Genomic DNA, 23,503 nt, shown 5'->3' with positions numbered 1-23,503 from the left:
AATGGTGCTTGAACAACTGGATATTCATATGGGAGAGGAGAACTTGAACTTTTACCTCACATCATACACAAAAATTAACTTGAAATAGATCATAGGCTTAAATATAATATCTAAAACTGTAAGGCTTCCAAAATAAACACAGGTAAAAATCTTTACAATCTTGGTGTAGCTAAATACTTCTTAAGACACAAAAAGCATTAACCATAAGTAAAAAGTGATAAACTGGACTCAACAAAATTAAAAAACATTTGCTCTTCCAAAGACTGTTAAGAAAATGAAAGGCAAGCCACAGAACAAAAGAATACAGTCATCTCTCGGTATCCTTTCCTTGGGGGACTGGTTTCAAGAACCCCTCTCTACCCTCCTAATCCACCCAAAACTGAACACCAAAATTCGAGGATGCTCAAGTCCCTTATAAAAAATATATATATATATATCATATTTGCATATAACCTATGCACACTTTAAATCAATCTCTAGATTATTCAGAATACCTAATATGATTAAATGCTATATAAATAGCTGTTATACTATACTTTTTATTTGTATTATTTTTATTCTCATATTGTTGTTTTTTTACCAAACATTTTCTATCTTAGATTTGTTAAATCCGTGGATGTGGAACCCTCAGAAAAGGAGGGCTGACTGTATATTCAAAATTCACACGGCTGACAAAGTACTTGTATCCACAACATATAAAGACCTTGTAACTCAGTAATTTTTAAAAACATTATTTTCAAAATGAATTAAGAATCAGACACCTCATCTAATAAAAGGATATACAAATTGCCAATAAACACATGAAAAAGTGTTCAACATCATTTGCTATCAGAAAAATGCAAATAAGGCGAGGCATGGTGGCTGACACCTATAATCCCAGCACTTTGGGAGACTGAGGCAGGAGGATCACTTGAGCCCCAGATTTAAAGACCAGCCTGGGCACATAGCAAGATCTCGTCTCTACATAAAAATTGTTACAAAATAAAACTAGCTGGGTTTGGTGCGTGCACCTATAGTCCCAGCTACTTGGGAGGCTGCGGTGGAAGGATTCCTTGAGCCTGGGAAGTCAAGGCTGCAGTGAGCCAGGATCACATCAACCTGGGCAACAGACAAGACCCTGTCTCAAAACAAAAAGCAAAGCATTCAAAAAGAAAAATGCAAATAAAAACCACAATAAGATATCAATTCACACTAAAAAAAAAACAAAACAGTTAAAATTAAAAACACAGCATATAACATAAATGAGATTACAGGAAGATAAAATGGCACAATCAGTTTGAAAAACTGTTTAACTTACTAAGAAACTGCAAAATACACACCATATGACTCAGTTATTCTACTCCTATTTGCTCAAGAGAAATAAAAACTTAAGTCCACAAAAAGACTTGTACATCAATGTTCATTGCCCCTTTAATCATAATAGCCAAAAACTGGAAACCCAAATATCAGGTGAATGAAGAAACAAATTGTGGTGTAGCCATACCACAGTGAATACTACTCAGCAATAAAAGGCAACAAACTAATGGAACACAAAGCAACATGGAAGACTCTCAAAAACATGCGGCGTGAAAGCAGCCAGACACTAAAGAATATGTACAGCATGATTCCATTTACACACACAAAAAAAAATTTTTTTGAGACCGGGTCTCACTCTGTCACTAGGCTGGACTGCAGTGGTATGATCCTGGCCCACCGCAGCCTCGAACTCCTGGCTCAAGAGATCCTCCCACCTCAGCCTCTCAAAGTGATGGGAATATGGGCATGAGCCACCTTGCCCAGCCCACTTACATGAAATTCTAAGAGACAAAACGAATGTATACAAATCAGTGGTTTCCTTGAACCAGAGGAGGGGAAGGGTGTGGTGCACTGACTGTGAGGGACACAAGGAAGGTTTTGGAGATAACAGAAATTCCATTACCTTGATTAGGATGATGGTTATCTGGGTATGTACATTATCAAAAGTTATCTAACTGTACCCTTAAAACGAGTATATTTCGTTGTTTAAATTATACTTCAATAAAGTTTATTTTAAATCCTAATAAAACAGTAAAGTTTATTTACAAGCCTAGATCACACAAAATTTTGAGAAACTATTATTCAAGTCATATTATTTGTCTTTTGGCCAAGTAATAGTAGCCTCCTAAACAGTCTTCCTTCAATGAACACTCCCTAGTCTTTACTCCCTCAAAGTAAACACGGACTAATCATAACCATTCTGGTTTCTCCAACCAAAAGCCCTTCTTGTTACCTACTTCAGCAGCATATAATTATTGCCTATTACCATAAAAATGTATTAATAGAAGTTACCATGTTACCATGTGCCAGATAAGGTCGGCTTTTATAAATATTCTCATTTAACTTTAAAACTCTGCCTGTTACATAGGTAGCATTATCTCTATTTTCCAATGAGAAGATTGAGGTTTTGTAAAACTTTCTGGATAATCTTCCTAAGGTTACACAATGTACAAAACAGAGAAGCAAGAAATGGCCTATTATACAACACTGCCTCCCACAAAAGTAAGTGGTTCCCTTCTTCCTACATCATGATGTTATCTCTCTGAAGGAGAAGGTGAATTGTTACTTTACTACTGAAGACAACTTTGAACAAAGTCCAGTAGTTCACCCTTCAACTATCATCTCAAACAATCCTTAAGAACAGGGTCCCGTTTTACAGATAAAGAAACTGAGGGCCGGGCGCGGTGGCTCAAGCCTGTAATCCCAGCACTTTGGGAGGCCGAGACGGGCGGATCACGAGGTCAGGAGATCGAGACCATCCTGGCTAACACGGCGAAACCCCGTCTCTACTAAAAAATACAAAAAAAAAAACTAGCCGGGCGAGGTGGCGGGCGCCTGTAGTCCCAGCTACTCGGGAGGCTGAGGCAGGAGAATGGCGTAAATCCGGGAGGCAGAGCTTGCAGTGAGCTGAGATCCGGCCACTGCACTCCAGCCCGGGCGACAGAGCCAGACTCCGTCTCAAAAAAAAAAAAAAAAAAAAAAAAAAAAAAGAAACTGAGGTTCATGGAGATAATGCAATTCATCAAAACACAAACTTAAGTGGAAGACCCTGAATTCAAATCTTTATCTCTCTGACTTCAAAGTCCATGCTTTTACCACCATCTTATAGGACTTCAATAAAGGCAGAAACAATGCATTATAGCCACTGGTAGCGGTCAAAGCTAAAAACACAATGTCTTTAAAGGAGGAAAGTCTTTCTACAACTCTTTTACAGCCATATTACAATGGTTATCCTCATTTCCCAAGATCCATAATAATGACTGAGTATTGTTTTTGAAACAAAGATTAGTACCCAGAAGTGTTTTGGATTTGGAATTGTTTCAGATTTTGGAATACTTGTATATACATAATAAAATATCATGGGGATATAACCCAAGTCTAAACACAAAATGCATTTTGTTTCATAGCCTGCAGGTAAATTTATACAATGTTTTGTAATTGTGTAATTGTGTGCATGAAACAAAGTTCTGACTGCAACTTGTCACTGGAAGTCAGGTGTGGAATTTTCCACTTGCAGCGTCAAAAAGTTTCAGGTTTGGGAGCATTTCAGATTTCAGATTTTTGGATCAGAGATGCCCAATCTGTACATAAAAATGCTAATATAAGGAACAACAGTTCTAAATATTATAGTCAGGGAAATCCTGAAAAATCTAGGATTATATATTTTGTGCCAAAATATATCAAATATGTAAAGACTTCCTTCCACAAATCATCTGTATTATAATACCACATAACCCACTGTTTAAACTACTTCAAAAGTAAAATCGGTTCAGATAAAACATGTGGCCTGTACAGTTAACCTTTCAGGCAAAATCAAAACCCTGCTTTCAAGTGATAAAGCACCTTTCTCCCATTATTAAATAGCAATCATTCCAGGCTCTATCTCATCTCACATATTACCCTCCAGAACACAAGTCTGTTTTGTTTTTTTGTTTGTTTGTTTTTTGCTTTATAATGCTGCAGATGGAAAATTCAAGGAAGTGGTTAGTTATCTTTCTCAATATTACAAGTCTAAGAAATCTAAAAATAAACTTCTATCTACAATCTTTCTCAATATTGCTCAATTCCACTAAATCATAAGGCCTTCTTCTGACCACCAGTATGAGAAAGAAAAGGAATAAAAAGAAAAACTTAGAACATACATCTGAAGGCCTCAGCAGCAACACTCCTTAGACTACAAGTGTAATAAAAACTCTCTTAAGAGGAAAGAAAAATAGTCTTCACACTTAAACTAAGTGATTTACAGTGTTTTATAACACACACCTCAGAAAGTTAAGACAACTTTAATGACACACATCCCCTAAAGTCAAAATTAAAAGTCTCAAATGTTAGAATATATATGTGATAATAGCTGGATGACCAAACACATGTAAGTATGCTCAAGTTCTAAAACATGATATCAATCAAGCAACCATCTGCTTCTCTAGTTTCCAAGGTCTGTAGCCAGCAATGCAAAAAACCAGCAATCTGTTTCCTCATTAATGTATATCCTCAAACTGTCTGCAATCCAATTTCTTTTTTAAGTGAAAGCAAGTTTATTAGAGAAGAAACTGCAATCTAATTTATATTTAAATAGTGAGAGAAATGACATTTGAGTGAGACCTACAAAATACACTCTGTATCTACTCTTCTAGGTTCTATTTCTGGATCAAGTAATCCACCAAACATATCACAGAGGTCACAAACTTGAATATATGAAGCAGCCTGGTGAAGGACAAAAAGACTGTAATTGTGCTTAACAAGAAACCATGAACTGCTTTTAAAAATTACAATTCAAAAACTCAAAACACTCTGTTAACAGTAATATGGTTACTAGGTATGTATATAATAAAATTAAATTTGATCCCTACCTCACATCACACACCAAAAAAAAAAAATTTCCAGATAGAATCGAGACCCAAATATTTAAAAAAAAAAAAAAACTTCTAAAACTTAAAAAAAAAAAAAAATTGGTGGGGACACAGTGGTTCACATCTGTAATCCCAGCACTTTGGGAGGCTGAGGCAGGAGGATCATTTGAGGCCAGGAGTTTGAGACCAGCCTGGGTAACATAGTGAGATCCTGTCTTCACAAAATTAAGTTAAATTAATCATGTGTGGTAGCACATGCCTCTAGTCTTAGCTACCGGAGAGGCTGAGGTGGTAGGATTACTTGAGCCCTGTCTCAAACAAAAAACCAAACAAATCTATTCCATACTCCAAGGTTATTAAGATTCTCCTATTTATTTATTTATTTATTTATGAGACAGAGTCTTGCTCTGTCACCCAGGCTGGAGTGCAGTGGCTCAATCACGGCTCACTGCAGCCTTGACCAAGCGATCCTCCCACCTCAGTCTCCGGCACGCACTACCACACTTGGCTAATTTTTAAATTTTTTTGTAGAGACAGGTCTTGCTCAGTTGCCCAGGCTGGTCTCAAACCCTTGGGCTCAAGCAAACTTCCTATCTCTGCCTCCCAAAGTATTGAGATTATAGCCATGAGCCACCACACCCAGCCGAATTTCTTTTAAATTGTTTTTTATTTTTGTTTAATTGTGTACTGAAAAAAATTAAAGCAACGCAAACACACATACCACTCCAGTGGCAACTATTATATATTTTCAGACCCTTCTATATGCATATATAGATTACATATACCATATACATATGTGCCCACAAAAATTTTGCACCGTAAGATACACTGTGCATATTTTCTCTAAAATATACTTTTTAAAAAACTTAATTAGTATATAGTAGGCATTTTCATGTCACAATGTATAGCTCTAGCTTATTCTCTTAATGTCTACAAAAAAAATTCTAAGTCTGGATACATATAATAACATATTTTTAACATTGATTGTTTTAACTTTTTTCACTAGTCAAGCAGTGTCAGACAGCATCTTTGTACACCAATTTGAGACTTTATGTAAGAGTTCCTAAGAGTTTTTAATAAACATTTTAAAGACAATTCACAAGAAGGCTTACTAACCCAGGAAGTTTTGAATAGCAGTGTAGGAGCCAAGGGAAAACTTCTCCTTTGCTCTTTAATGGTTCACTTAAAAACCAACTCACAAACGAGAAATCAACTGAAGAAATGGAGTAACAAATCTATTAATGTGCATGAGAAAAACCAGAGTGATCACCCTAGATTTCTTAAATAAAACACAAACAAGAAAATAGTGATATATTTCATAATATTCATATTTAACAAAACAAACCATATAAAAAGTTAAGAGATAAGTCACACAGACTGAGAAAAGACAGTTGCAATCCACTTAACAAACATAATCAGAGTATGTAATGAACTTAAAACTTTCTAAAATCAATTTAGAAAGACCACCCAGGGCCGGGCGCGGTGGCTCACGCTTGTAATCCCAGCACTTTGGGAGGCCGAGGCAGGCGGATCACAAGGTCAGGGGATCGAGACCATCCTGGCTAACACGGTGAAACCCCGTCTCTACTAAAAATACAAAAAAATTAGCCGGGCGCGGTGGCGGGCGCCTGTAGTCCCAGCTACTCGGGAGGCTGAGGCAGGAGAATGGCATGATCCCGGGAAGCAGAGCTTGCAGTGAGCCGAGATAGTACCACTGCACTCCAGCCAGGGGGACAGAGCAAGACTCCGTCTCAAAAAAAAAAAAAAAAAAAGACCACCCAAATGGCTGTGGAAGGAAAAGAACAGTCAATTCAAGAAATAAACACTTGAATAGTCATCTAACATTTGAAAACATACTCAACTCCATAATCAAAATAAAAATTAAGACAATGTGGTATCATTTCATACTCATCTGATTTGTAAACATAAAAAATCTGACAATGCCATGAATCATAACAATCGGAAGATAGCAAATCTAGTGCTAAAATATGCAAAGTGACAGCAAATTTGACAATATCCAATACAGATAAAAAAATTCCCATAACCTCCAAAATCTTCAGCCCAATAATTGCACTTCTGGGTAATTCACCATAGAGAGCTTCATTTCAAACTTAATAACCACACATATACACACAGAAATAAAAATTTCACAAAACATTTTATCCTTATTGTTTGCAATACAACCTGATACTTTTCTATTCTAATTCCTAAACTGATTTCACAATCCATTAGGGAGTCACGACATGCAGAGTTTTTTTTCGTTTGTTCATTTGTTTTTTAAAATGGAGTTTCGCTCGTCACCCAAACTGGAGTGCAATGGCGCCATCTCGGTTCACTACAACCTCTGCCTCCCAGGTTCAAGTGATTCTCCTGCCTCAGCCTTCTGAGTAGCTGGGATTTCAGGCACCCGCCACCCCGCCCAGCTAATGTTTGTATTTTTTGTAGAGACAGAGTTTCACCATGTTGGCCAGGTTGGTCTCAAACTCCTGACCTCAGGTGATTCATCCACCTCAGCCTCCCAAAGTGCTGATATTACAGGCTCAAGCCACCGTGCCCGGCCACAACATGCAGTTTTTAAAACTTGCCAAAAATCTTAAATGTAAGCACAATGATTCCTAATAAGGAATGTTCAATGTAACATTGTTTATAATACATGAAAACCTGGAAACAATCTAAATGCCTATCAACATGAGAATAAATAAATTTAATCTGGCTATATTCATACAACAGAAAATAATTTTACAGCAGATAAAAGTAATGACTATTAGAGTGGGTCATATGAAACTGTCATTTTTGTAGGTCAAAAATGGTAACGTATCAGCAGTTTCATATAAATCAAAAAAAATTTAAAGAAAGACAAATTATAGAATAGGCAGAATATATCATTTACATCAAATCTGAAAATATGCAAAGCAATACTATGATTTGTTTGTGAATATATACCTATGCAGTAATTATATAAAAACATGCATTAAAAATGATTAGGCCAGGAGTGGTGGCTCACACCCGTAATCCCAGCACTTTTGGGAGGCCAAGGTGGACGGACTGCTTGAGCACAGGAGACCAGACTGGGCAACAGGCGAAACCCAACCTCCACAAAAAATACAAACATTAGCCGGGCACACTGGTGTACGCCTCTATCCCCAGCTACTTGGAAGGTTGAAGTGGGAGGACTGCTTGAGCAAAGGAGATGGGCTGCAGTGAGCCATGATCATGCCCCTGTACTCTAGCCCAGGTGACAGTGTGAGACCCTGTCTCGAAAACAAAAATATATATATATGATCAACACCATACTCAGAATAACAGTTAACTTCTGGGAAGAAAGTAAACTGTAATCCAAGAAGTTGCTTCAACTGTACATGATATTTTCCTCAAAAAAACGAGAAATATGGGAAATAAGATGTGCTACCGCTGTATGGTTAATGTACGAATGTTAATTATATTGGTCTCTGTAGTCTCATATATGTTTGAAATATTTTAAGGAAAAAAACCTATATTGGCCAAATAAAACACACATCTGCAGCCTAAATTCAAATCAACCCCTAAAACATATTTCATTGGCTTGAAATCTTAATGTTTAGCCCTCACTTTTTTTTTTTTTTTTAAATCTAGGGCCACTAACAACAACAACACAGCTTTTGTACAATGTCCAGTTTAAATAGTTTCTTAAAATCTGTCAAGAGAGGATTTCACCCCCGAAAAATTGGTCTTGTTCCTCCTTTTAGTTTAGTGCTATGTATTTTACCATATTTCCATTTTTACCCTCGCTGCCAAGCAAATTCAAACCCAATTTTTATTCTTAGTCATTGAATTATGCTGTCACTTGGGAAAAGAATATATGCTTTGTCCTTTCCCTGATTTCTTCTTTTTACACATATTTTATTACACTTCCAGATCTTTTAAGTTACCAGAAATTCTTTCTGGAAGAAATAGGATAAAATAAATTTCAAGAAAATAAAGTCAACCTTCTGTTCCATTCTGCTGAAGTTTTCATAATGTAACCCCTACCACAAAGACATCCTCCTTAACCAAAGGAATGGATATATGGATACAACTAAGCATACATGTTCACTAAACTTAATTTCAAAACATACAAGATTAAAGTGAATATGCTGCCAATGAAAAATACTTAGCTGATATACTAACAACAAACATCCAAAAGAAAGGCCTAAATGGCCAAAGTGTAATAAGCTAACTAATTTTGCCCCTTTTAAGACCATATGCTTTGTATGTTTTGTTTTCCAGTACATACTGTGGAAATAAGAATATTCTTATATTCAATAAATTCAGTAATAATGTGTAATATGATCAGCTATAAAGAAAATACCATTTTGTTGTACTCTTCCATTAAAAAACTTAAAAGTGTCCTTTTCTGCAGGTTTTTTTCCCACGCCTGAAGATAACCTGGCAATTCTCGGAATTTAGCTTCCTTTTTCCTTCTGTCTGGACACTTGTCTAATTAAGCTAATCTATAATACCATTAGCCAACATATATCCCCTTCTAACACATGGTATACTCCAATCCAGAAAAGTCAAAACCAGAAGTAATGTTAAACAAATCCCCTTTTTAATAAATTCCTCAACTTCCAATTTCTAAATACCAAATGTACTTATAAAATAGGTTAATTATTTCCTAATAGGTCCTAAGATATCAATTCATCCTATTTAACTGATTTTTAGAGATGAAAGATAAGAGACAACATACACCGAAGTGACAATTTCATACTGCAGTTTTTCTTTTCCTTTTAAGATGGAGTTTTGCTCTTGTTGCCCAGGCTGGAATGCAATGGCGCAATCTCGGTTCACCGCAACCTTTGCCTCCTGGGTTCAAGTGATTCCCCTGCCTCAGTCTCCCAAGTAGCTGGGATTACAGGCACCAGCCACCATGCCTGGCTAATTATTATTATTTTTTTTTTGAGACAGAGTCTCGCTCTGTCGCCCGGGCTGGAGTGCAGTGGCCGGATCTCAGCTCACTGCAAGCTCTGCCTCCCGGGTTTACGCCATTCTCCTGCCTCAGCCTCCCGAGTAGCTGGGACTACAGGTGCCACCTCGCCCGGCTAGTTTTTTATATTTTTTAGTAGAGACAGGGTTTCACCGTGTTAGCCAGGATGGTCTCGATCTCCTGACCTCATGATCCGCCCGTCTCAGCCTCCCAAAGTGCTGGGATTACAGACTTGAGCCACCGCGCCCGGCCTATTTTTTATTTTTTATTGTTTTGGTATTTCAGCAGAGACGGGGGTTTCGCCATGGCTTAGCCAGGCTGGACTCGAACTCCTGACCTCAGGTGATCCGCCCACCTTAGTGTCCCAAAGTGCTGGGATTACAGGCCTGCGCCACCGCGCCCAGTATACACTGCAGTTTTTCAAGTTTATATTTCACAATTTGAAAAGATTATTTTTAACAAAATTAAAGCACTTCACTCAGCAGTAACCCCAACAGAACATGAACCAATTTAGGTTTTTAAAAGACCATTTACTCACCACCTGCTATATACCAGACCCGCCAGTAGATACGAAGAAAGTTACACATTCCTTACCCTCAAGAAATATATAGTCTATTAGGCAGGCACCCAGATTCTTTTTGATCAGTGACAGCAAAACCATATGCTTTCAAGAGCCAGAGAATGTAAATAGGTGGAGCAGCTCCACCTAAGAGAGGACCAGGAACAGAATGCATGCTCCACCTGAAGTAATCGTAAATCAACATTAAAAGAATGCTATTGAAACAAAGCACATCTCCCAGTTAGATAGAATATATTGCAAATGCTTAACCTCCTATCAGATAAAAGAATTTTTGTTTTTAAGTTTGTAATGACACAGAGAAGCTTGACCCCACCCCCATTTCTGGTGAGAGTTTACATCGTTGTGACCTTTCTGGATGGCAGTCTGATAATATACATCAAAACGAAAAACATGTTCTCTTCAACTATTACAAAATTACTAAAGAGGAATCAGCTTGCAATAAATATACATAAAATGTATGGACAATCTACAATCCATTTATATAATCTAAATATCAATAAAAGCAGTATTAAGTCATAGCATAACCATTTAATAATACACTAGAGAACTACTAAAAAGAAGAGAGTAGATGCAGATGTAAAGTAAGCCACAAATATTAATTTTAAAAACACACACACAGGGCCTGGCATAGCGCCTCATGCCTATAATCCCAGCATTTTGAGAAGCCAAGGCAAGGAGGATCACTTGAGTCCAGGAGTTCAAGGCCAGCCTGGGCAACATGGCAAAATCTCATCTCTATTAAAAATGCAAAAATTAGCCTGGCGTGCATCTATAGTCCCAGCTACGTGGGAGTCTGAGGCGGGAGGACTGCTTGAGTTCGAGAGTGCAGTGAGCCATGATTGTGCCATGGCACTCCAGCCTGGGTGACAGAGCAACACCCTGTCTCAGAAATGAAATAAAACACACACACACACACACACACACACACACACACACACACAGTCAAGACAGCATCACCTGCTGAGCTCCCAAATGCTGTTTCTGGTCACATCCAGAAGTACAACTCCACAACTCCACACCACAGCTGAGATGGGTTTGCAAGTGTCAGCAGTACAAGTTCTCTGAGAACTACTCACAGTGGATCCAGTCTACAGCCAACATGTCCTGCAGAAACTAGCTGCCCAGTAACAAGCAGCAGTTACAGAATCTAATAAAGTGGAGCCACTGGTTGACATTAAAGGGTTTCTACAGCAGTACTATATGCACTACAAATCCAATATGGAGATTATCAAATTAAAACCAATAAACCTGGCAAAGAATTGACAGAGCTGGTGATATTTATGGCACAGATTGGTCACTGTTACCCAGAACATCTAAGTAACTTTCCTCAACAGCTAAAAGTTCTGCTTTCCTACAATTATACTGTCTTGAATTAAGATCATCTAATAATATTTAGCAAAGCTTTGATCTTGCTGAGAAGTATCACATCTATCCACCAAATTCGCTAAAGCTCTTCTTTGAACTTCCAAGTTGCCATAATAAGCTTTCGAGACTTTACATACTCATGTTGTGACTGATAGCAAGAATATAACTGTAAAACATAAGAATAAAGTGGATACAGTACTGCAGAATTTCATATACACCATGTTAAAAGACAGCAATGTAACTGCAGCCAAGTTATCTTTGGATGTGATGAGTGAACTCTACAAGAAACATCTGGACTGATGCCAAAACTGTCAATGTCATCACAACTGCATGTTTCAAGATATTGGTTGCCACTGTGACATTCTTCCTAGGATAAGATGAAGAAGAGAAACAAATAGGACAGACTCAGAATCTGAGAATAAATGACAAGAGACCTACTAGTGCAGCATGTCACTGGAAAGAGTGGCTCCAAACACAAAACACTGAAAAGGTTATGAAAGTGCCCAAGAGTGGCCGGGCACGGTGGCTCAAGCCTGTAATCCCAGCACTTTGGGAGGACAAGACGGGCGGATCACGAGGTCAGGAGATCGAGACCATCCTGGCTAACACGGTGAAACCTCGTCTCTACTAAAAAAATACAAAAAATTAGGCGGGCGCCTGTAGTCCCAGCTACTCCGGAGGCTAAGGCAGCGTAAACCTGGGAGGCGAAGCTTGCTGTGAGCTGAGATCCAGCCAATGCACGTGACAGAGCTAGTCTCCGTCTCAAAAAAAAAAAAAGTGCCCGAGAAACAAAAGAACAAAAAACTCAAGGTGTTTAAGTTTTAAGCTATTAGTTTTATTCATGATCCTCAAAGTTTTACCAAAACACTCCTGAAGCACACAGCTAGAAATCTCTAAGCAGAGGTTTGAAGGAACATGATGCTCATAAATCTTATCTCCAGACTGGTAGGAATTCATAAGCCTTCTAACTTCTATGCCTTAGGCCAAAAGTTTCTGCTGCTGCACCACAGAGAAGTAACAGAAGTCACTGTTTGCTAAACATGCATTTCATCATCTGTTAGTCCCAGAGATCACTTAGTTATTGCTCACGACTGTGACCAACCATTACGTTATGGACAAGAACTTTGGGGAAGACATGACAGTCCGAATTAGCGCTGTAAGAGGTAATATAGCTCAATGTCCCCTAGCCATGATAGAAAAACTTCCTCAAGACTCAAGACCTGTCCCAGTATAAAATACACAAGGATAAGAATATGATGCTGTCTACCACAACTGTGATTCAGCTCTTCCAAATCCTCAGATGATGCAGAATAAATTCCAGGGTAAGCTGACAGAGGCCCCAATAAAATCAAGAGTGCACGAACATGGCCAGGCACAATGGCTCCTGCCTGTTAAATCCAGCTATTCAAGAAGCTGAGGGAGGAGGATCGCTTGAGGCCAGGAGTTCAAGACCAGCCTGGACAACATGGCAAAACCCTGTTTCTACAAAAAATACAAACATTAGCCAGGCATGCTGGTGCATGCCTGTAATCCCAGCTACTTGGGAAGCTGAAGTGGGAGGATCACTTGAGCCCATGAAGCAGAGGTGAGCAGTGAGCTATGACTGCACCACTGCACTCCAGCCTGGGCAACTGGGCACTGCACTCCAGCCTGGGCAACAGAGTAAGATCCTGTCTCCAAAAAAAAAAGAAAGAAAAAAGAAAAGAGAAAGAAAAAGAGGAGGCTGAAAATGATAAAGATGGGTGGGGAAGCACCAGTATCAGTGAGGAGGAGGGTGCTCCTGGTCAATCTGCTGACAAATAGAAACTGCAAGAAATCTCCTAGAAGCTGAACAGCACCTATGGAGGAGTGAAAAGCCAAACTAAAGGATGACTTTTAGAAAATCTGCATGGCTCAACTAAGGAAAAAATTCAGTGCTGCCCCCAGGGAAAGCCCAAGAGGAAATGTATTGAAATAGACAGTGATAAAGAGCAAGTAATTTTATCTAACATTGATGACTGGCATAAAAAGCCAAAGTCTGACAAGGAGACATGACTAGCAACCGCAATGACTGGACAGACCAAAAAGAATTTATGAGGAAGAAAACCAAAATGAATCCATTTTCCAAATCCAGAGATAAAGAGAAAAAAGAAGAACTTTGATGATTAGGTATAGCCAAAATGTCCACTCAAAAAAATAAGCATTCCTTTGGGAAAAAGCTGCTGCCACTATGAGATACACTTTAAAAAAAATAAAACAAAAAAATAAAAAAAGAGAGAAAGTAACATCCCAGCCAGCCTTCCATTCCCAAAATAAATTGTCATTAATCTGAAAATTAGTAAATCAAGAATGTTTACATTAAAAAGTCCAAAAGGACTGTATCCTGAAAACCACCAAAAAAGGTGAATGACTGCTGAATGACTGGTTTCGCCCTTTTTTTTTTTTTTGAGATGGAGTTTTGCTCTTGTCGCTCAGGCTGGAACGCAGTGGCGCAATCTCGGCTCACTGCAACCTCTGCCTCCCAGGTTAAAGCGATTCTCCTGCCTCAGCCTCCTGAGTAGCTGGGATTACAGGCACGTACCACCATACCCAGATTTTTTTTTTTTTTTTTGGATTTTTAGTAGAGACGGGGTTTCATCATGTTGGCCAGCCTGGTCTCGAACTCCTGACCTCAGGTGGTCCACCTGCCTTGGCCTCCCAAAGTGCAAGGATTACAGGCATGAACCACCGCCCCTGGCCCACTTTTTTTTTTTTTTTTTAAAGAAACAGAGTCATGCTGTGTTGCCCAGACTGGTCTCAAACTCCTAGCCTCAAGCAATCCTCCCATCTCAACCTCCCAAGTAGCTGGGACTACAGGCACAAGCCAACACTGGGCTTGATCCCATTTTTTTTAAAAACAATTCTCGGCCAAGCGTGGTGGCTCATGCCTGTAACCCCAGCACTTTGGGAGGCTAAGGTGGGAGGATCACTTGAGCCCAGGAGGTCGAGGCTGCAGAGCCATGATGGCACCAGTGCACTCCAACCTGAGCTACAGTGAGAACTTAAAAAAAAAAAAAAAAAAAGCAACACGAAGAACAAGCCCTATGTAAACTATGGACATATTGATATTGATATTGGCTCATCAAACGCAATAAATGTGCCAAATTAATGCAAGATGTTCACAATAGGAGAAACGAGGGGAGGGAAGGGAATATGGGCACTTTCTGCACTATCGGCTCAAACTTCTGTACATCTAAAGCTGTTAAAAAAAGTTTAATTTTTTAATTCTGCATATGCAGACAAATTTGCAAATAATTACTTGTATATGCATACAAACAGAGGTTTAAAGACCTATATCAAACTGTTGCCCATGCTTACCTACAAAGCATGAAACTGGAAACAAGTGCATGAGGAGGAATTTTTTTTACATTATACAACTGGCCCTCCATATCCACGGGCTCTATGTCTGTGGATTCAACCAAGCTTGGATCCAAAAAGTTTAATATAGCATCTGTATTTGAATCGTGCAGACTTTTTTTTTGTCTTTATTCCCTAAACAATACAGTGTAACAACTATTTACATAGCATTTATATTGTATTAGGTATTAAAAGTAACCTAGAAATGATATAAAGTATTTGGGAGGATATGCACAGGTTATATGCAAATACTATGCCATTTACATCAGAGATTTGAGCATCTGTGGATCTTGGTATCCACCAAAGCTCCTAGAAGCAATTCCTACAGACACCCAGGGATGACCGTTTATCTCTGGACTGTGCAAACTTTCTATACTGAGCAATAATATAAGGAGAGGCTCTGTAGCATATTAAGAATTTGGGTTTCTCAAATCAGACTGCATGAAATCAAATCATAACTCCACCATCTGCTAGCTGATAAACTTCAACAGTTACTTAATTTTTCTCCTTGACTTAGTTTCCTCACCTGTAAAACAGAAATCACAGTAAACACTCACAGAGCTGCCACAGCAACTAAATAATTTAATACACGTAAAGTAATGGAAATTGTCTAGTACATAGTAAGTGCTCCATAAATGTTAACCAGCATCTTCATTACTAAGCACTTATTATTCCTGGATTTTCTTTTTAAATCTTGACTGGTAAGATTAATCAGGAAAAGCCGGTTCATAAGCCCCTTTCTAGAAAGACCTCCAATGTAGAAAATACAAAAGCAATCAAAACCCAAATACGAATAATGAAATACTTTTTAAAAAAGCAGATTACAGGGCTGGGTGCAGTTGCTCACACCTGTAATCCCAGCACTTTGAGGGGCGAGGCAGGTGGATCACCTATGGACAGGAGTTCAAGACCAGCCTGGCCGACATGATGAAACCCCGTCTCTACTAAAAATACACACACAAAAAAAATTAGCCAGGTATGGTGGCGCACACCTGTAATCCCAGCTACTCGGGAGGCTGAGGCAGGAGAATCGCTTGAACCCGGAAGGTGGAGGTTGCAGTGAGCCAAGATCGTGCCATTGCACTCCAGCCTGGGCAACAAGAGCAAAACTCCGTCTCAAAAAACAAAACAAACCAAAAAAGCAGATTATAAACCAACATTTAACAATTTTAGTTCATTTATATAAAAAATAATCACCAACACATTCTATAAACATAATCACACAAAAAAATCCCCAAGTGGTGTACTTGTAAATAACTTTTACTTTCTCCTTTACAATTTTCTGACTCATTATAATTTTAAACACTGACTAAGTTATCATTTTTAATGGAGCTCAGCAAACTTTTTACATTAAGGTCTACATAGTAAATAAATATTTAGGTGTTACAGGCCATATGGCTCTCTGGCACAACTACTCAATTCTGCTGCTGTACCCCAAAAGAAACCACAGACAGTACCTAAACGACTGCATATGGCTACGTTCTAACAAAAACTTTTTTCTTTTTCTTTTTTTAAGACGGAGTTTCACTCTTGTTGCCCAGGCAGGAGTGCAATGGCGCAATCTTGGCTCACTGCAACCTCCACCTCCTGGGTTTAAACGATTCTCCTGCTTCAGCCTCCTGAGAAGCTGGGATTACAAGCGTGCACCACCACACCCAGCTAATTTTTGTAGTTTTAATAGGGACAGGGTTTCACCATGTTGGCCAAGCTGGTCTCGAACTCCTGACCTCAGGTTATCTGACCGCTTTGGCCTCCCAAAATGCTGGGATTACCAGCGTGAGTTACCACACTAGGGCTAATAAAATGTTTATTTACAAAAGGAGGCAACTGGCAGGACTTGGCCTGCAGGCTTTAAAATCTGTCAATCCCTGAAATAAAGAATAAAACAAAATTATTTTCATTTTCGGAAACAAAATGTGATTTATACTAAAAAAAAGTGCACCAGCTAAATTGATACTATTGCTAGAAAAAAACCATTTATTTATAAATTCATACAACGAGCCTAGGGATAGAAAAAAAAAACTCTCTTTTAGGCTCTGGAAATCCTACTCTCATTCCTAGTGCCAAGCGAAAGAGGAAATCTGCTAAGCAGACCAAAGTCCAGACAGGAACGTATACTGGTGGGCAGACAGTTACAATGAGAAGTTAAAAGAAATATGCCTCTCACATTTAATTTGCAATTCTTTCGAATTTCATAATTCACCAACAAGCAGCTGCCACATGTGTGTAAATCTTTACTGATGAAATAATTTCAGTTACAGATCATCACAATCGGCACTGACAACAAATTTATTAGAACGGATGAAAACATCTAGGAATTACCTAAGAGTCGTTTAAGGAGACAGAATGGTGGCCTTTGATAAGAGGACACTTCAAACTTCGGAACTGACAAGACTTATAATCTCCCCCAAAAAACAATGCTATGGGTAGATGGATGGTTTTTTTCTGAAAGAATTTTTAGCATTTCATTTGGAAAAGTTTTGTAAGCAAATAAATTTAAATGTTGTGACAGATTTCTTGGCGTTTACAGGGATTCTCTTGGTGAGGGGAAAGGGTAATAAAAAGTCTGCTTCTAGAACAGAAATGGGAACAACCACCAAGTCTCAGAAACCCAGAGTCAAAAAATCAAAAGAACATCTCATTAAAAAAAAAAAAAAAAAAAAAAAGTCAACCTGCAATGAAGTCATCGTACCCCATAAAATCCCAATTGTGCCTTTAAATCTTTCTACCAAAACTCACTTTTGGACCATCTTATGAAGTTGTCAAAATTTCAGAGGCAAACGTTTAAATCAAGGTCAAAAGCCAGGAGGAAAAAAAAGAGTTATCAGTTTCCAATCCAAACTCTCTCCGAGCCCCCTAAAAACCGACTTGTAACCCTGTTACCGGTAATTTTAAAAGAAGCGAACACTGACGGACGGGGGCTGGGGAAGCCCGGACCCACGGTCCCCAGCAGGCTGCCCGACGCGCCACCTGAGACAGGTGAGCGAACGCTCCCCACCCCAGTCACTGCAAAGTGGTGCTAAGAGAACCCATCCCAAGCCGCCACCAAAGAAATTCCTAGAAGTGACAAACACAGAGACGAAGAGGGGCGGGCAGAGCCTCTCCGCGGGCAAGGAGCTGGGGCAACTGCACCCGAAGGTGAGCGGAGGGCAGCGGGCTCCGACCCTCCGCCGCGAGAAGCCAGGCGAGCGGAGCGGTGGGCGCCGGACTCCCCCGACAGCGGTCGCCAGGAGGGCGGCTCCAGGCCCCCACACGGCCGCCCCTCGGGCCACGGCGCGCCGGGCAGCAGGTCAGAGTTAGGGATCAAGTTGCGGGCCGGGCCGAGAGCGCGCTCTCCCGCCCGCGCCAGGGACATTCGCCCCCTCAGCCCTCACCTCCCCCAGACCCCAGGCTCTCCCGCTACGCCGAGGAAACGGCGCCCACACTCCAGAGACCCTCACCAGGAGCCCGTCGCCGCCTCGCCGCGTGTCTCGGACTTCTTGGGAGCCACCGCTGAGGGGAGGGGGAAGGAGGGGGAAACGGAGGAGGGAGGGGGCCCAGCCCGGTGTAGCCGCCGCCGCTGCCGCCGCCGCGATGCCGCTTCTGGAATCGCGCTCGCGCCGCCGCGACCGCGACCGCCGCCGCCGCCGCGTCTCCCCGCCCCCACGACCGCACGTCGTCGTGACGCGCATCGCACGAGGCGGTTCGAGCCAATAAGACCACACGCCGTGCGCAGCCGCGCTGTCCTAAACCGGAAGCTGCCCCTCTGACCGCTCTAGAACCTTGGTGCATCGTGGGAGGTGTGGTTCGGCCAGGAACTTGGCGAAAACTGTACTGGGCGTTGAGGGACCGAAGAGCGTGCGCTCCTTAGGCGCCCACACAACTCCTCGGAGTTTTTTCCTCCCACCGAAAAAGGAAGCAATTTGGGGCTGAGGAGGAGGGGGCCGCCCCGTCTCGCGGATGCTTTTCGCAGTCTCTATGGATACTGGCTACACACTTGGGGCGAGAGCCAGAATTTGAGGATTTAGGCTGGATCGTGTGTCTCTGCCAAGGGCTGATAGGATGCTGAGCGTCGTCTGTGAAGATTTCCGAATTAAATCCAAAAGCATTAGCCAAGTTTTGCCCAGAGCAATAGTGTTTGCCTTTTATTACCTTATTAAAGATTATGATTTATGCTCTACCACTTCTATTTTTTTAAAAACCCAGTCACTCTTAAAATACATATAATTCAGAGCGATTTTTTAAATGATGTTAATGTAATGGTATATCAGAAACGACTTAAGCACTAAATACCTGTGTCTGTTTACCCAGAATGAGTAATTTTCTACAAGTCAGCTTTACATTGAGTTCTACCTTCTTAGAAGCCAAGAACAGATTTGGTTACATACTTACTCTATAAGAAAAGTGAATCTAAGAGTTAGTCTGCATAGAAAAATACTTCTTTACATTTAGTAGGAGGGGGATTTATCACATTCTTAAGGCGTAAATGCCTTAACTATCAAAATTCTTGTTATTGACTAAAGGAAATCCATACGATTTAGGGAAAGTCTGTGCCCACGGCTTACTGTCCTTCCCGTTGGACCACAGCAAGAGATAACAAAGGGTGCAGGGAACAGCTGACAGGTCTTGAGGGAGCTGGGGTAGGATTTATGAAGAAAAAAACAAAAATACAGAAGTCTTCATTCTGGAAATGTAAGTTTTAAAAAGTAAAGCTACTAAAATCACAAAGAACATGATTAAGATGGCGATAATACAGAACTAAGGCCCACTCATTTAAGCTTGAAAGAGAAAACTGGTAGAAATTAAAATTAGGAAATAAATGTTAAAGGAACCAGTTTCCTCCAAGGAGTAGTTTACATCGAAAATATATATAATTTTTTTAAGTTTACATAATTTGTGAAAGACATAATAATAATGACTTCTATGTTCCCAGGTAAAGATATAAAGCTTTTGAGGTTGAAATCAAGGAAGACAATTGTACACCTCCTCAGCACATCAGAAACAGAATACAGGCATTTCTGGATTGCGAATTTGACCCATTATGCCAACTCACATAGAACAGAGATAAGAAGTATAAGATTCGCAGGCTTAATAAAGAGTCTATTAAAGGTGACAGAACTACAGCGAAAAAGGTGATTTTTTTTTTTTAAAAAGAGATTCTTCAAAGATCTCCAATCTTTCCTGCATCCCTTTCTCTTATAGACTGGTTTCTAGGCCAAGCGCGGTGGCTCACACCTGTAATCCCAGCACTTTGGGAGGCCGAGACGGGCAGATCACTTGAGGTCAGGAGTTCAAAACCAGCCTGGCCAACATGGCGAAACCCCGTCTCTACAAAAATACAAAAATTTAGTCGGGCATGGTGGCGTGTCCCTGTAATCCCAGCTACTCTGGAGGCTGAGGCAGGAGAATCACTTGAACCTGAGAGGCAGAGGTTGCAGTGAGCTGAGATCGTGCCACTGCATTCCAGCCTGTGTGACAGAGCAAGACTCTGTCTCAAAGAAAAAAAAAAAAAAGATTCTGCTTTAACAAAACGAAGGGCTTTAAGAAGCTACATCTGGAACAGTTCACTGTATGCTGAACCAGGTAAAAGCCTTACCATCTCTCTCAAGTTTCACACCTTGTTCTCAGTCACCTTGATCCCATTCACATATCACTATTGCCAGTTCCTGATGCTCACATAGTGATGAAACAAACCACATGGTTTCCTCAAAACACCCACACCTCCTCAGCTATTGAGGATGTTGCCACTGTCCCTGACCTGAGCACCTGAGGAACATTCCCCTGATCCCCACATCCATAAGGCTGGCTTCACCCTTAACCCTTATCTAAATGTCACCATTAAATATTCCAAAGCAGATTTTTCAGGCCCTCTCCCTGACCATACTTCAGTTACTAAACTTTATATATTGTCTTCTAATTAGCTGTCCAAAAAACAAGAAAAAGTCAGTAAGATTCTCTATCCTCCAGCATCAGCTGCGTATCTTGAGAATTTCTGTTCTCTCCATTCTTGGGGTATCACACTACTCCACAAGAGGGTAGAGCCCCTTCTACAGCACCAAAAAAGGATTCCCTTCCACCCCATCCCATGTGCCAGTCACCAGTGACCCAACAGAACCCTGTAGCTCAACTAGTCTGATGTAGTCATCTCTGCAGTTATCAGATGTTATTGAAAAGGATGGCGCATCACTAGGTGAGTCACATTCATAATCCAGTTGTGGCTCCACTGACACTACAGTATGTTGCTGACATGATGGACAGAGTTAAACTCCATTGTGATATCCAAGGCAATAGCCAATGAGATTTGAATATGTGTCTAAGACTTGGTAGTGCACACCTGTAGTCCCAGCTACTCCAGAGGCCAAAGCTGGAAGATCACTGGGTCCAGCAGTTCCAGGCTGCAGTGAGCTATGATGGCACCATTGCACTCCAGCCTGGGTAACAGAGTGAGACCCCATCTCTTACAGAAAAAAAAAAATATATATATATATATATCTAAAGCTACAAGCAAATGAACATTCAGCTTTCAATTTTTTTTTTTTTCCCATAAATATAGAGTCTCACTGTGTTGCCCAGGCTAGTCTCAAACTCCTGGGCTCAAGCAATCCTCCTACCTCCCAAAGTGCTGGGATTATAGGCGTGAGCCAAATTTCAAATTCTAAAAGAAAAGATACCCTAGACCCCAGTGTGAATTTAAACTTGAAACTGGTTTGTATTGCTTCTCTTATAGAGAAAAGATAAACTATTTCATTTATTACTTTTCTTATCAGAATCATATCTATTTTTAAGAAGGAAAAAAGAAAAATTACTTTGCCTGTGAAAACCAGAATTAATACTGTTCTTTCAGAGACATGTGTCTGTAAGTTTAAAAAAAAAATTACAAAGGGAAATTAACAGCTTCATTATTACAAAATACTTAATACTAGCCCAAACTCTTCTTTTCAGCTCCAATATTTATCAACTTTCAAAATATAAACATTAGAACTGAGGGGGAAATCTGGACAACATAGAAGATACACCATAAAAAAGATAAATCAAAAGAAAAGGCAAGGAATGTTGTCAAATCAGTCCCTCTGATTGTCTCATATAGTATCCATAGAACAGTGAAATCCAGCCAGCTATTTAGGATTCAGTGGTGTTAGGTGCTTTGCAAGTAGTCTAGTAATCTATCTGAGAAAATTAGAGGGAAATACATAAATATCTGTGTTCCATCTTAATTGCAATTAAACAAATCACTGATATCAAATTATTGTACTGTTTAAAACTACATTAATCAGGGCTGGGCACGGTGGCTCAAGCCTGTAATCCCAGCACTTTGGGAGGCTGAGACAGGCGGATCACGAGGTCAGGAGATCGAGACCATCCTTGCTAACACGGTGAAACCCCATCTCTACTAAAAACACAAAAACTTAGCCGGGTATGGTGGCAGGTGCCTGTAGTCCCAGCTACTCGGGAGGCTGAGGCAGGAGAATGGCATGAACCCAGGAGGTGGAGCTTGCAGTGAGCCAAGATGGAGCCACTGCACTCTAGCCTGGGCAGCAGAGTGAGACTCCATCTCACAAAAAAAAAAAAAGAAAAGAAAAAGAAAAAAAAAAAAACCTTCATTACTCTTGGATTTGAAAATTTATAAGCAGTGCATTTTGGAAATTTAGAGAAACATGATGACACACTAAATTCCAATTTGTGCCAAGTTGTAATCACATTTAAAACTGAAGAGAAAGACCAGTATAAACACTGCAATAATTACATAAATTACATTAGCAGCTCCTCAAACACAGGTTAAGTAACATAGCCCCGCGGATCGAACTTCAGATAGAACATCATTACAGGCTGTGCTGCTGACGAGGCCATTGTTTATCTATGGCTTGTGCATTAGCTCTTGTTAAGCTTTGATATTTTCATCAATAAAATGAAGATGTCTGTGAATACATAGTTTAGATGGACAGAAAGGATAAGTACAACTTTAGGAATGTAATTGCTGGTGGGAAAGGGTGAAAAATAGGCCTGGGAGCTATGGAGCCATCATCTTTATCTGTAATATTTCATTTCTTCTATATGAAAAAGATGAAGCAAGTAACAAAACATTTAACATTTATTAATCCTAGGTGGTATGTACATGTACATGTATTAGAGACTTCTCTGAACTTTTTTAGTAGTTGAAAACACAACTTTATTGAAGTATATTTTATATAAAATGCACCCATTTTTTTAAGTGTACAGTTCAAATGAGGTTTGACAAATGGATACTCCCATGGAAGCATAACCTCAGTCAAAATATACAACATTTCCGACACCCCCCACGATCCCCCCATTGCCTATTTGGAGTCAGCAGTTCCTCTCCCAAGCCTGGCTCCAAGCAACCACTGGTATTCTTTCTGCCACCACAGAATGCTTTTGCCT

General features: G+C 40.0%; 1 protein-coding gene across 1 annotated transcript in view; it reads right to left on the bottom strand.

Annotated features, from left to right (window-relative positions):
- ADIPOR2 (adiponectin receptor 2) overlaps positions 1-18,767 on the bottom strand; it is a 98,888-nt gene extending 80,121 nt beyond the window's left edge. Inside the window, exon 1 of the mRNA XM_007967159.3 lies at positions 18,568-18,767. The gene's annotated coding sequence lies outside the window, so the exon portion shown is untranslated. The remainder of the gene's footprint in view (positions 1-18,567) is intronic.
- Positions 18,768-23,503: the final 4,736 nt, after the last annotated feature.

Source organism: Chlorocebus sabaeus, chromosome 11 (assembly GCF_047675955.1).
Source record: "Chlorocebus sabaeus isolate Y175 chromosome 11, mChlSab1.0.hap1, whole genome shotgun sequence".
NCBI classification, from domain to species: domain Eukaryota; kingdom Metazoa; phylum Chordata; class Mammalia; order Primates; family Cercopithecidae; genus Chlorocebus; species Chlorocebus sabaeus.
This window is presented reverse-complemented; position numbering and strand designations above follow the sequence as displayed.